General features: G+C 35.4%; 1 long non-coding RNA gene across 1 annotated transcript in view; it reads right to left on the reverse strand.

Moving 5' to 3' along the window:
• Positions 1-14,038, reverse strand: part of LOC116632207 — an 85,331-nt gene that overhangs the window by 20,087 nt on the left and 51,206 nt on the right. Inside the window, exon 3 of the long non-coding RNA XR_004299366.1 lies at positions 10,528-10,620. This is a non-coding gene — a long non-coding RNA (uncharacterized LOC116632207). The remainder of the gene's footprint in view (positions 1-10,527; positions 10,621-14,038) is intronic.

A 14,038-nucleotide genomic window follows, 5' to 3' on the forward strand; every position in this document is an offset into this window, starting at 1 on the left:
ACTATTATGCACATGCTAATGTATGATGGTGGTGATGGAGGGTCAGGTAACTTGGTATTTTATAGTTTACAGCAGAATGTAAGAATATTCCTTTAAAAAAAGTATATTCTTCATTTGCTTAGAATATATTTTAACTTAGAGTATGAATAAAATCTTAGCAATTCTTTTTTTTTTCCCCCTGACAGCTTGTCACATAGAGACCTCCTTTTCCTTTGAATTGTTCCTATTACTATTTAATAACCATCATATACTGTCTTATGCTGGAAATGACCTTTACTGTTTTTGTTTTATTGTCCCTACCTAATACATTGTGATATATCACCTCTGCATAATCACATGGTTTCATATTTATACCACACCCTGTACCTTATATCTTGCACATCAAATAGTAATTGCTTTATGAATGCATAAAATGATTGATTTCCTTGTTTGACTACTGAAGTTATGACTAGATAGATGACTCCTGAAATCTCTTCCTTCTTTAAGTTTCGAAGTTATTATAACTTCACAGGAGAGCATTTATAAGTTTTGATGAATGTTATTTATTTTAATTTTCTAGAGAAGCATTTAAGCTTGCAATTAGACTAAATTGTACACACACAAAAAAAAAACCATGAATTTTACATGTATTGTCATACTGAATGAATAACCTGGGGATCAATTTGTGAATTTAGACATACTCCTGTTTTTGAATTAATATATTTTAGATACTGTTAAACAAATTCTGGCCCTATAATATGAGTACAGTCCATCTCCCTCATGTGAGTTCTTTCTCCATGGTAGTTCTGTGATCTGCTACATTTTTACATCAATTTAGAGATGTTTCATCCCCAAAACAAGCATGTCTCACATAGCAACACATAGTGCATGGCAAATTAACCTTTAATAAACATTTTTTATTATTATTAAAAAAAAAGGAAAGACGGAAGAAAAAAAGAACAAGATCAGGAAGAAGTAAAGATTGAAAAAAGCTAGATGAAAGGAAGGAAAGGAGGAAGTATTAAAAAAAATTATTTATGACACTTGTTAAAGATGATAAGGTAGACTTTATTCAGGGGAACTGTCAGGGTAAGTGTGAGGACCAATGTAATGTGGCTTTGCAGTGGTCGAGAGAGATGGGGTTCAATACTGAATACAACAAGGAAAAGTGGGGATTTATAGCAAAGGACTGGGGGTGGGGTGTACAGTTGTATAGAAAATTAATTAAGAGGAAACATCAGGGATAAGGGAGGGATTCCAGCTAAACAGACCCAACAGGATTCTTGCTAGGGCAGGCCATGGTGATCAGATACCCTCTGGGGGATGGTGGAGGATGAGGAATCTGATTAGATATCAAAAATGGCCAGCTTTCCAGGGTGGATGATTCTGATTAAACTGATTTAGCAGGATTTTTGCTAAAATTGGAAAATACAGAGGTGAACACAGAAGTCTGAAAATTGGGGCCTAGTTGCAAAAGAGCTTAGAAGAGCCTGATTGAATGTGGTCAAGGGAAAAAGGAAGGAAGACAGATATGATTATGAAGCTTCTTTACAAATGGCATCCATGAGGTGTATAATCTTCCCAGGCGCAACAAGCTGCTTTAAAGAAAAAGAGAAAAGTCTAAATTGAGCAATTTTAAATTTGAGGATATTTGTAGAACCATGATTTTGTGATTTTTGTTCTGCTAGCAGAAATTCCCAATGAACTTGCACCTGCAAAACTGCATACTGCAAAACACATTCAACGTGTCATTCTGTGTGCACAAAGGATCAGGTTACACATTTAAGTGATTTTAGGGTTTAAAGATATTATCGTTAATATTATAAGTGTCTTGAAAGCATAAAAATCCGACTTGGAATTCTGGGAGTTAGAGAGTCTATCAAGAAAAGCAACATACAACGTACAGTGCTTTTCCATCAGTTATTTCTATCAGCATAGTTGCACTCCAAAATTGAAAAAAAATTCAGAAATTAGGATTCCTTATTGTTTTTTTTTTTTTAAGATTTTTATTTATTTATTTGACAGAGAGAGACACGGCGAGAGAGGGAACACAAGCAGAGGGAGTGGGAGAGGGAGAAGCAGGCTCCCCGCCAAGCAGGGAGCCGGATGCGGGGCTCAATCCCAGGACCCTGGGATCATGACCTAAGCCGAAGGCAGACATTTAACGACTGAGCCACCCAGGTGCCCCATCTTATTGGGGTTTTATTTCCCACCAGAATATAGCTTATTTTTCTTAATATTAAACATTTATCTCTTAGGAACTACACTAGGACATTTCCATGATCCTGAGATCTGTCCTCTATAATAGCTCAGATAGTTTGGGAGCAGGGAGCTATTAGTTTGTTGATTCTTTGCCAAGTACCTTGGAAATATTAGAAGAAGCCCTGGCTTTAGGATTATAAATGGATTATATCCTCTGTTGTTTGCACTTTTATTTAAGTCTCCCCACTAATAGGTCACTTCTCAGGCAAACAGCACCAAACCCATTGTAGACATTATAAAGTTTTGCCTTTCTCAAAGCCTGTGAAACTGGCCCAGCTGGCCTGAATATTTATGGAATATTACAACATCTCCCAGGATTCTGACTCTATTTTTTTCCTGATTTTTCAGTAGCTAATGTAATTATTTTTTGCACAGCAGAGGAAAATTAATAACAGATGTGCAGAATATTTTAAATACAGTAGTATCCAATATGTTTTTGCATATGTGTATTTCCTTTTTGGCATGTTTTCAAATGTTCTTCCTTTCTATTGCACTGAAATTGATATTTCTATCTGTTAGATATATGATGATCATATGGCACTGTGTTATATTATCCATTGATCCCTAGTATAAGTGCTGTCAAAACTTAGCATAAAAAAACAGTGGAAATTCTGCCTTGTTGGGGCGCAGATGGAAATGAATTTTTATTATAAGGAAACAGGAAGACAAACTTTGCCTTTGGATTTGTATGACCATGTATAATATATGGAATTAGTAGGCAATTTGCCTTTATTATAAATGACAGTATGCTGAGTCACTGCCAGAATGGAAAGTGGTAGATTTTTGTTGCTAAGTTTGTCTTTGGTAAGATCTAATCAAACAGAATTATGCTCCCATAGAAAGACTTCTGTTGCCTTCCAGTTTAATGCATTTTGTAAGTTTTCAGAGATTTTTTTTAACTAACTTTTCAGGCTGATAGTTTCTTAACAGCAACTGTTAAGGAGGAGACTATGTGAGAACCATACATTTCTCTGTCACAGCTTGACTTTGTGCTCACTTATCCTCTCCCGAAATAGCCTAAATAACACACACACACACACACACACACAGGATGTGATGAAAGGATGAGGGAAAATCTTTGATGGTGGAATGCACATGAATAGGTGTCATGAGTTGAATTGTGTTCCCCCCAAATTCATATGTTGAAGTCCTAACCCCCATTTCTTCACAATGTGACCTGATTTGAAGATCTTTTCGAAGGTCTTTAGAATGAGCCTCTTTTGGTTTCCCTGACCCAATTCCAACATGGGCTGGGCTATACTAATCTGTATATATACACAAATCTATTGTATTTCTGCTCTACCTGTATGCATATCATATATTTATAAAACAAAAGCTCATGGGGCGCCTGGGTGACTCAGTCAGGTTAAGCATCTGCCATCCGCTCAGGTCATGATCCCGGAGGTCCGGGATCAAGCTACACGTTGGGTTCCCTGCTTGGTGGGGAGTCTGATTCTCCCTGTCCCTCTTGCCCCTACCCCCGCTCCTTCTCTCTCTCTCCCTCTGTCAAATAAATAAATAAAATCTTTTTTAAAAATTTAAAAAACAAAAACAAACAAACAAACAAAAAACCCAAGAGTTCACACTGGTAACTCTGTCATCTAGCCCCACAGGGTTTCTTCTAGTCTTACTCCTCTTCTTTCTCCCGCTCTCTCCCTTTTTCTCTTGTTCTAGCTTCTTTCTCTGACAGTAAGAAACCTGGCTCCCATTATCTACATTTTACTTATTTGCCCTACCCTATTATACACACACATTGGTTTCCAAATGTTAGCCTACCTCTTATAGAAAACACACTTATCAACTAGAGCACAGTGTGATGTACGGTTCTTTTAGTCATTTTCCTTAAAATATCAAAGCAACACTGTTACCCAAAATTGCTTAGATCAAATACTTTTTCTGTACTTTCTTAGGCAAAGTTATATCATATATATGTAATATAGTTGAAGTTATTTGTTATAGTCTGAATTCTATCTTGATAACAAATTTTAATCAATAAAAGCTTGGGTCATTCAGGTCTCACATTTCACAACTAAGGTATCTTATGAGAAACAATGATGTGGAAGAACTGAATGCTTTCTATAATGTAGTCATATTGACAATAAGGAGATAATGCCATTATCATTCTGAATTCCAGGAAACATCATGTTATGTGGCTGCTTCAATGCATCATATTGATTTGCATTGTATTGCAGACGGTTTGATAACTTAGGCAAAAACAAAGCCTGTGAGTAAGATCTAAGGTCGAAGGTTTCCCATTTGTAAGGAGAATACATAAACTTCACAAATTTTAGCATCTATGGTGACAATAAATAGCTTTCAGCTTTAAAATAATGAACAGTTATTTACATAATTTGGTATAAAGACATTTCCTCATGAAATAAAAACCTGAACAGAAACCAAAGCATGGTATAAAGTATATAAGACACAAAAATACCCATATGAAGATCAAAATGTCCTAGTCTTTCTGGCAATCAGGTTGGTTCATTTAACTAGAGCTGGTCGATAGACTATGAGAGGAAGTGACTTGTGTCAACTAAAAAGTCGCATGCATCTTCTAGTTCTAGTTTTCCCTGCTAACGGCATACAAGCTACAAGAAAAAGAAGGGCATCTGAATTGCTTTAGACTTGACAAAAGTAAGAAATAAAACTTTATTAATGCATTTGGGAAAGCTAGTGTAAATCATTTTACTACAAAAGATGGTGGTGTGTTTCTTTCTAGAATTATTCAGTTGCTTCAAATACTTCCATGGTTTACTTATTGGTAAAAAGTGTGTTATCCCAGCCCTTTGGATTGTCCAAGCAGACGATCACTTGGTGATGTGTATGAGAACATTCTTAAATGCCTTCTGCTAACTGCCACTTGATTATGACATCCTTTTCAGTATTCTCTCTTCAGTTATTGTGTCTCCAAAACTAGAGAGATAGTTGTATAGCAGAAAGTCCTTAGACAAGCATTGGAGAGTGACAAATTTGATCCTGTGCTCTGCACCAGCAATTACTTTTGATATGTCTTTGGCCAAAGATAAATCTCACATGACAGTGTTTTTGAGGATTATGGATAAACATTTTTACAATTGCTGGCAGAGTGCAGGCCCTCTCACCTCATCATTATTTTTTATTCTTATTTGTTCTTATTCTTATTTTCATTTTTTATCTCACTTAGGATAAAACAGGAGGCTAGCATTTTCTTAGCACCAACTTATTTACTTTATAGGCCGGGGCTTTTCTTAGCACAATAAAGGTTGACCTATGCATTTCTTTCATGGTAGACAGATCGATGCAAAATGCTCTGTAGGGAACCAGTTTGATTCAGTTTGAGCATAGCAGGAATCTTGGGTAAGTATAGGGATCAAGTGCTATAAAAAATTTAGGGACTCATACAGTAAGGTATTAGCTAAATACTAATTATTATCATCTATTATTATTTAGAGATTTATGCAGACATTTATTTGTATATCCTTATTTGATTATTATAGCTCTGTAAAACGCCATTAACTTGTCCTCAATTAAAATGGAAACAACCCAAGATCTATGGCAAGTAAACAGTGAGACTAACTCTTCTGATTCTAGAACCAGATGCCCTCTTTGCATAATGCTATTACTCTAGGGAAAACAAATATTATATATATATATATGATTGGCCATATACTTCTTTGTTGAAGGCCAGCTATGCATTTTCCCCCAAAGATATAGCAAATTGGTATGAATATATCAATCAATTAATAGCTCAGTAAAAGTCACCTCCTTAAAATATTTATGAGGGCCAGCCAGACTCACATACCTACCTATATGGGGTCTCTCAACATAACTTAGGAAAAATGAGTTACTCACAGTTTACTTTGTACTGTTGCTTCTTTGCCCACCAGGGATTTTTATCTAGGTAATAAAATAAGCATGAAAGTGCTTATGAAAGAGCTGCTTAAAGTCATTGATCTATATGAGGGAAGAGAGGATGTAAGAAAATCATGCCATCAAGTTCTAACACCGAATGTCTGGAATCTGTGGATTAAGTTCATAGCCTCCCCATTTTTCCTTGAAATGTTGGTTTTGTTTTTTTGTTTTTTGTTTTTTTTTGCTTCTCAGAAAGATGGCTTTCAAGATCCACAATGCAGGACAGATTGTGTGTCCGTCTGAGGTAATAAGGAACGAGAATGCTGCTCTGTGTGTGGTGTGTGGCAATGCATGTGAAGTTATTTGTTATTCCATCAACATGAAGATCTTGGCTCCAAGGATATGGTGGGAGATAACAAGGCATTGATTTTCCCTTATGAGACCAATTAACACAATGGCCTTCTAGCCTACTGTGTTGATGAATTCATCAACTCCTTTTCTAGTACAAACATGTCATATTGGGCAGCATGATATGCTTAATGTTGGAGCCATTCTATTCAGCTAGATGCCAATTTTCCATTTATGCATTTTAATATCTGCATCAGTGAAACCACATTTTCATGTTGAGATTTCTTGCTAATGAAAACATAAGAATTTCTATGAACTAAAACAAAATAAATGCGAATAACCTATTAGGACAATACTCTATATTCTCCCAGTGCCTCTTCAGTGGAAGTTGTCAATGGTATGAACAATGAGAGAAGAGGAGCAAGTAGTTCAATGGTAATATGTTAAAAAGTATTATGACTATTACTGGTGTACACTTTATCATCTGAAGTAGCATACGGGTTTTGGTGAGATTATCATTTATAGACCGAGACAATAGTTTATAAGGAAAGGAAGGGGAAGTGAGTTTATAATGAGAATGCCACATATGTTGGGCCAAGACTCAGGGGGTAGGCCTGAGGGTGGAGTTGCACCTAAGGCAATAATGGGAACACAGTCACTATCCTTAAACACGCACAGAGATAGGCAGGTCACCTAAATGACTGACCTGGGTCAGGTATTGCATTAGTAGGTGGGGAAAACGGGTGACAGGAGAATAAATGTCATATTAAAGGGGGCAAAGATTACTTATCTCCAACCATGGGAAAACATACCCACGTGTCCAGATGTTTTTTACAACAAACCAGAAATCTAGATTTTTATTCAAAACTTCCAAATTAATGCTTTTTAAGTTATTATGACATCCAAGGAAACTTGCCAGTGACCTTTTTTTTTCCCCTTTAAGATGTATTTATTTATTTACTTGAGAGAGAGAGCAAGCAGGGGAAGGGGCAGAGGGAGAGACTGTCCAAGCAGACTTCTGCTGAGTGGGGAGCCCAACACAGGGTTCAGTCTCATGAGCCATGAGATCAGGACCTGAGCCAAATCCAAGAGTCAGACACTTAACTGACTTAACCCAGACACCCCAGCCTGTGACCTTGTTTTGAACTAGTGGCTGCTAGTTTACCACTTCTGTCAACTATGCTTGAGACCCTTCTTCCCAGTCCCCCACAAATTCGTAGTTTCACCAACTATATACTTCCAAAATTTGTGAAATTATTAACACAGGCATAAACTTACTGAGAGTTTAGGCAGCTGGTCTTTAAATCAAACCTACTGACCAGAATATGCATTGCAACAAAAACTTTTCTAGTGTGGTGGGTATAATAAGTTCATAGAAGTGCCAATGCTCATACGAAAGTAAGGTAATAGCTAAGGAGGTGCGAGCGCTTAGCTTGCTGCCATGATTGCTGAAAAGTCCTAGAGTTCTCTCTTTGACTTCGGATTCATAAAACTTTTGAAAGATCTGGTGTTACCAGATCCTTAGACTGTCATTAAGATATTTGAGGTTATAATGGTTAGAAATGTGAGATAGGAAACAACATTAAGATCATAAGGATACTCCAGGGGCGCCTGGGTGGCTCAGTTGGTTAAGCGGCTGCCTCCGGCTCAGGTCATGATCCTGGAGTCCCGGGATCGAGTCCCGCATTGGGCTCCCTGCTCAGCAGAGAGTCTGCTTCTCCCTCTGACCCTCCCCTTCTCATGTTCTCTCTATCTCATTCTCTCTCTCAAATAAATAAATAAAATCTTTAAAAAAAAAAAAAAAAGATCATAAGGATACTCCAAAAATTGAAAACTAAGGTCACATATAAATCATGTGTGATTCCCTTGTAAAACTGAAGGTCTTAAAAGAACTTTAAAACATGCCTATGCCAAATGTTTGTCTACCATCAGAACATCTCTGCTGTCCATCCATCCATCCATCTTTTGGTCTGGTCTCTACAAGGGCAGTAGATAGACATGTAATTAAACATGCAAACTATGACATATAAGCTTTTTTTTTTTTTTTTTTTTGGAAGTCACATTACATAGTCTGTCTCTTCATAGCACAGTGAGGTCTGGAATATAGATCTATATATCTGTATCTGTAACTTAGGAAAGTGACTGGCACATAGAAAGGTTAGAATAAGTATTAGTTATGTTTATTATGGGTATTCACAACATCTTTTACGTGTACCTCTTATATAGGGATATATTTGATTTGCTAATTTGTCTTTTATACACCTTTTGATTGTAATCAAAATGGTATGGGAAAAATAGCTAGTTAAATAAATGGAGATTTAGTTTTTGTTTTTGTTTTTTTTCCCGCCATTAAAGCCCTTCCTGATTGGTAAGAAAACTTTACATCCATCTTCTTTAGCTTAAGAGCCTTTAGTGTAACCATGATTTATGATCTACAATGGAATAGTAGCCAATATCTGAAAACATCTGTACTTGAGCCATCTGTTTATGTCTAAATACCAGATGCTATATATGTTGAAAATTTATATTTACTGAAATTGCCTTAATACATGTACTTAGCCCACTAACAGCACTGCAGTTAACAGCAACAACAACAAAAAACAGACTAGAAATGTTCTTGAGTCATGGATGGATTAAATGCATTTCATCATTGAGCTTAATGCCTTGGTAGGTAATAGAGGAAATATAAGAGAAGTTTATCTAAGCACTTAAAAGGTTTGTGGCTGGTGAAAATAACTGAATTCTGTGATTACATAAATGTTTCCTCAACAGAAAACAATAGGGAAGAGTCTGTATTACTAATAGCCATAGAACTATCGAGAACCCTGGTAAATATTTTCAATATGTCTATAGGCATTCTGGGGTGGGGGAGAAGATGCTGTATGAGACACATTAAAAATTCAAAAATTATTTATCATGGAAATTACAATGAATATTTCTATAGGAAATAAAAATAACTATTTAACCGTCCCCTCCAAATTTTCTCATACATGCTTGATCACAGAATTCATTTTCTTCCCTAGTTTCCTGGACAGCTATCCTAAGCTACTGATTCCTGAGGTGTTGATCTCAATGCATCTGTATCACACCATCTTAACTGGAAAATAATCTGCTTTGCTGTCAAATTTGAAAAGCTTCCACACAGATGATGAAACTGGAGGAAGGAAAACTATGGAAGAAAAACAAATTGGATAATGTCTTCTGGGATGACATTGTACACAAGTAAGTTAACTAACCTCTATACAAAGAACTTTGATTTTGAAAGATTCTCAGGAGAACTATATGTCAAAATAGATTATTTCATGCATCTGTCATTGTTGTTTAAAACTCGAGATTTATTTCTTTTACCTAGAAAGCTAGGTCCAATTAATCTATAACTCCCTTAGAAAGGAACTGATTAACAAACATTACACCTCAGGATGCCTCTCAAAAAGCTTGTTGTCCTTAATTATAAGAAAGCAAATTTATACTCAGCAGAGTGATATGTGGAAAAATGCTATCCATAACCACATGCGTATAACAATATATGTAACTATTCATATATATACACACACACACACATACATATAAAACACAAATCATACATTTGTTGTTGTTATTATATGTTGGAGGCAGGCAAAAATTGACTTGTTCCAGGTTCATCTCCTGGATTTCAAATAAATTTTAAGTTACTCTGTATTACCTGAAGTGTAGCTTAACCTCTGAAAGGCTCTGGTATAATAACCTCCAAACTATGGCCCAAAAAGTGGGTTGAACAACTCTTCCTTCACTCAGCTTATTCAGTGTGCCTACATGCATGCATGTTATTATGAGCATGTACACACTCACATTTTTCTAAATACTCCAGGTTCAAGGATTGTGGTTGAATAGAATGAAAAACTGAGACAAAATACCCTGAAGAAATTTAGAAATATTCCATTTTAAAATAGAAATAGCAAGAAACAAACTTGGGAATAATTTTGTTTCAAGCCCTATGGGCTAAAAATAAGGAAGGATAATAAATAAACCTGCTAACTTCTATACTTTGAACACTGTATTCACAGAAGCCAGAGAAAACGACTATTCTATGCATTTTCTTTAAATCTAGCACATTTTTTGACATCTTACCTCCTGCCAAGACATTTCACTTCCAGTTGGGTAGAGAACAAAATAGCATATGAACAGGAAAATGATTTTTTTAGCCTTTCTTCCGTTGTGTAGCTGAGAAATAAAAAGTGCAAATATTTGACTTTGTATCTACAGAAAGGGACTTTTTTCCTAAGCTGAAAAACTTATGAATAAAATGAAATACAAATTATTTTTAAATTGTCACAATTTATCTTTCTACTTATTAAAATAAATACAACTGATAACATGAATACTCATTTCTGCTTTTTTGTAACTGTTTCTTTTAGGAAGATAAAAATTCAAACCCCTCCATTTCTTGATGGTATCACAGTGAATTTCCTTTCAATCATTAATAAGTAAAGTGGAAATCTTAGCAATAATTCTGTCTTTTAGCTGTTTGTACTGTCACTATGATGGCAGCTGAACACACCATTTGTTTTCAGGAAAATGATGTCTTCCATGCAACAAACTGACTTAAACCCTGCTTTCCTGCTGTATTAATGTATTTGTGTTTGTACAAAAATTCTCCATTAATGTGGCTGCTTTGGATATTTCAAGTGTCAGACTTTAGACACGTATAAATTGACTAAAAATAAAAACATCCCATTATGTAGCATAGAACACAGAAAAAGACTATAGAAATCTGATTTTAAAATATTCAGCATCAGATACATGGTGCTGATATTTATATATCAAAGCAGCACAACACTGAGATATTTCAGTGGAAATGACAGTGCCAGGGTGAGAAACATCATATTCCTATCAGAGAAGGAATATGTTACTCCAGATGTCAAAACCTATATGGCATTGTCATCAACTATCAAGTTACCAGCAAACCGATCTCAAGTATTTAGTTGAGAAATGTCAGATCTGGGGCGCCTGGGTGGCTCAGTCATTAAGCGTCTGCCTTCAGCTCAGGTCATGATCACAGGGCCTGGGCATCAAGCCCCGCATCGGTCTCCTTGCTCAACGGAGGGCCTGCTTCTCCCTCTCCTACTCCCTCTGCTTGTGTTCCCTTTCTCGCTGTCTCTCTCTGTCAAATAAATCAATAAAATCTTAAAAAAGAAATGCCAGATCTTCTTTGAAGACTTCCATAAGATTTAAATATATCTTTTGTAAAGAAATCAGTCCCTTCAGAGGGCACAAAATACTGGCTCAAATGTCCAGGCACAAGTAGAAGAAATACACTGATGATCAGTCCGTTACACAGACATGGGCACTTCCATGAGAACTCATTTTTTGTCCTTATCTAACTCAGGCAATCTATCAAAGTATTTTAACATTTTAATCATAGATTTTTTTTTTTTTTAATAACTGAACAAATCCTTAAAAATGTTCAACTTCAACCAGTCAGAAAATTGCAGCAGAGCATGAGTAATGGTAGAGATTTTGTGCTCTAGGAGCATCTGGCCAGATTAGTGAAAGAAGTTTGATACAGCGAGAAATAGAGAAAGCTGACCCATTCGGAAAAATCATAGTATCAACATCATGACAACAACCCTCTCTAGTCAACATTTCCATTTTTACACTTTGAGACTATTATGGGGAGGCCAAGCTTGTAATACTGCCCTTATACTCCAAAACAAGAATGCATCTAAAACAACTATCTTTCTCCCTTTTCAAATTGGAATTACATCCCTGATGGCATACTATCTCCCTTATCCATTTGAAGGTTTAAAGGGACAAATTAAACTATGTGTGTTTTAAACATAAAGAGATAGAAAGGCATAGGGAAGAATTAAAGAAAAATCCCTCAGGTAGGAGTTAACTGTAGTAATCGAGGAAGAGATAAGAGGCTGATGCATCTAGAGTGAAAAGGAGTAGGAGTCATTATAATTATGGTGTGGACATTATGAAAAACCCAAATAATGTCAGTATATGCCCATGTTTATTGCATAGTTAGAAGAGGGGTTTGCCAGATAGTCATAGATGCAATATTTGGCTTCTATGACAAAGCAATACTTCAAGTGGTGTCATTTCCAACATTAAATAAGAAAAAAATAATGAAAAATGGAAAAGTTCCTATAAGAAAAATGTAGATATTACATTTGACACAGCTCACCAATGGTTAAAGGACTTTACTGCTTTTGTCCTAAAATAAATTGTCATGAAATTTCACGCTAATTTCTGTCCTGCATCTAAATTTCTGTTGCATGGTATTGGCAATAATATAAGAATGGTACCAGAGTTAATAATACATCTGTCAACATCAATTTTAATGATTTTTTAAAATATTTTTCACAGCATCAAAAATTTACAAGAATATGAATGTCCTTGCAGGAGTGGGTTTTGATCTTGTTTTACTTTGTGGGAGCAATCTGGTACATCCTCAGGTTGTTGTATTTTTTCCTCAATAATGTGCCCGTGAGAATTGATCTGAAATGTTGTCTTTAGATATAAAACATTTAATTTAGTAAGTTAAAAATAGGTCTTACGGCACTTTAAAAAGTGTTCGCTCTGCATCATCAAATTTTTCTTTGGTATATTTAGGGTCTAAAATTTTCATCTTTCATTCTCCTTATGTCATTGCATCCAGACTCACAATACTCTCTGCTAATAAAACTTCCTGAAATTTCATTTTATGTGGCAAGAATTCCATTTCCCAGCATAGCTTGCATATACTATAAAAGCAAAGCTTTTAATTTTGTAGGTTATCTAGGACTCAATAACATCATAAATACACACATGCAAACTCTAAAGAGTATCTTATATAGCCTCTATATGAACTTCTTGAAAAAATAAAAATGGGCCAATGAAATAAATTATTCTGCACATCTGAATTAATGAACATAGGGAAGTTAAGGTTAATAGTATTCTAGAAATAAAGCTATTGGTGTTTAGTTAAGGGATTAATACTATGATATATTTAAATTAGTGATTTAAATCTACTGATTTGACTTTGAAACCAGATAGGAAACATTAAGAACAGAAGGTGGCAGGGCTGTCTTTGCAATGTTTCCTGCTAACAAATGCTTGTACACCTTAGATTCTTTTCTACATAATATATGCAACAAGGTTCAGACTTTCATGCTATAAGATGTTGAAGTGACACTTTAATATCACTAGATTAATCATGTCAGTGTAACCATAACTCGTTTTGCAATTCTAAGACATATATTTTCCAAGTTTTAAGATATTAGAAACAAAGAAAATCTTATTTTAAGTATTGAAAATATTTGGCAGGGATGGCTTCAGACTTGTGTTAGAATGACATGCCCTCTGAACATTTTTCCCTTAAAAATTCCTAATATTCATTTTATAAACTTTGACAAAATAATTCTCCTTTAATTAATGACTATTTATTTTGGGTAGCAAGATGTTGGATTCCTTCTAATATAACAGGTATAAAATAGGCTTACCATAAAAATATTCCTCATGCCCCTGGAACTTGTCTTAAATTTTAGTATAATCAAAGAAAGTTTCCTAGTTTTACAACAGCTAAATATGCAGTCTGGAATAATTTTAGTGAAGGCTATTTGGAACTAAGTCCTCTAGAAGGGTTATTAAATGT

Source organism: Phoca vitulina, unplaced genomic scaffold, assembly GCF_004348235.1.
Source record: "Phoca vitulina isolate PV1807 unplaced genomic scaffold, GSC_HSeal_1.0 scaffold6, whole genome shotgun sequence".
NCBI lineage: Eukaryota > Metazoa > Chordata > Mammalia > Carnivora > Phocidae > Phoca > Phoca vitulina.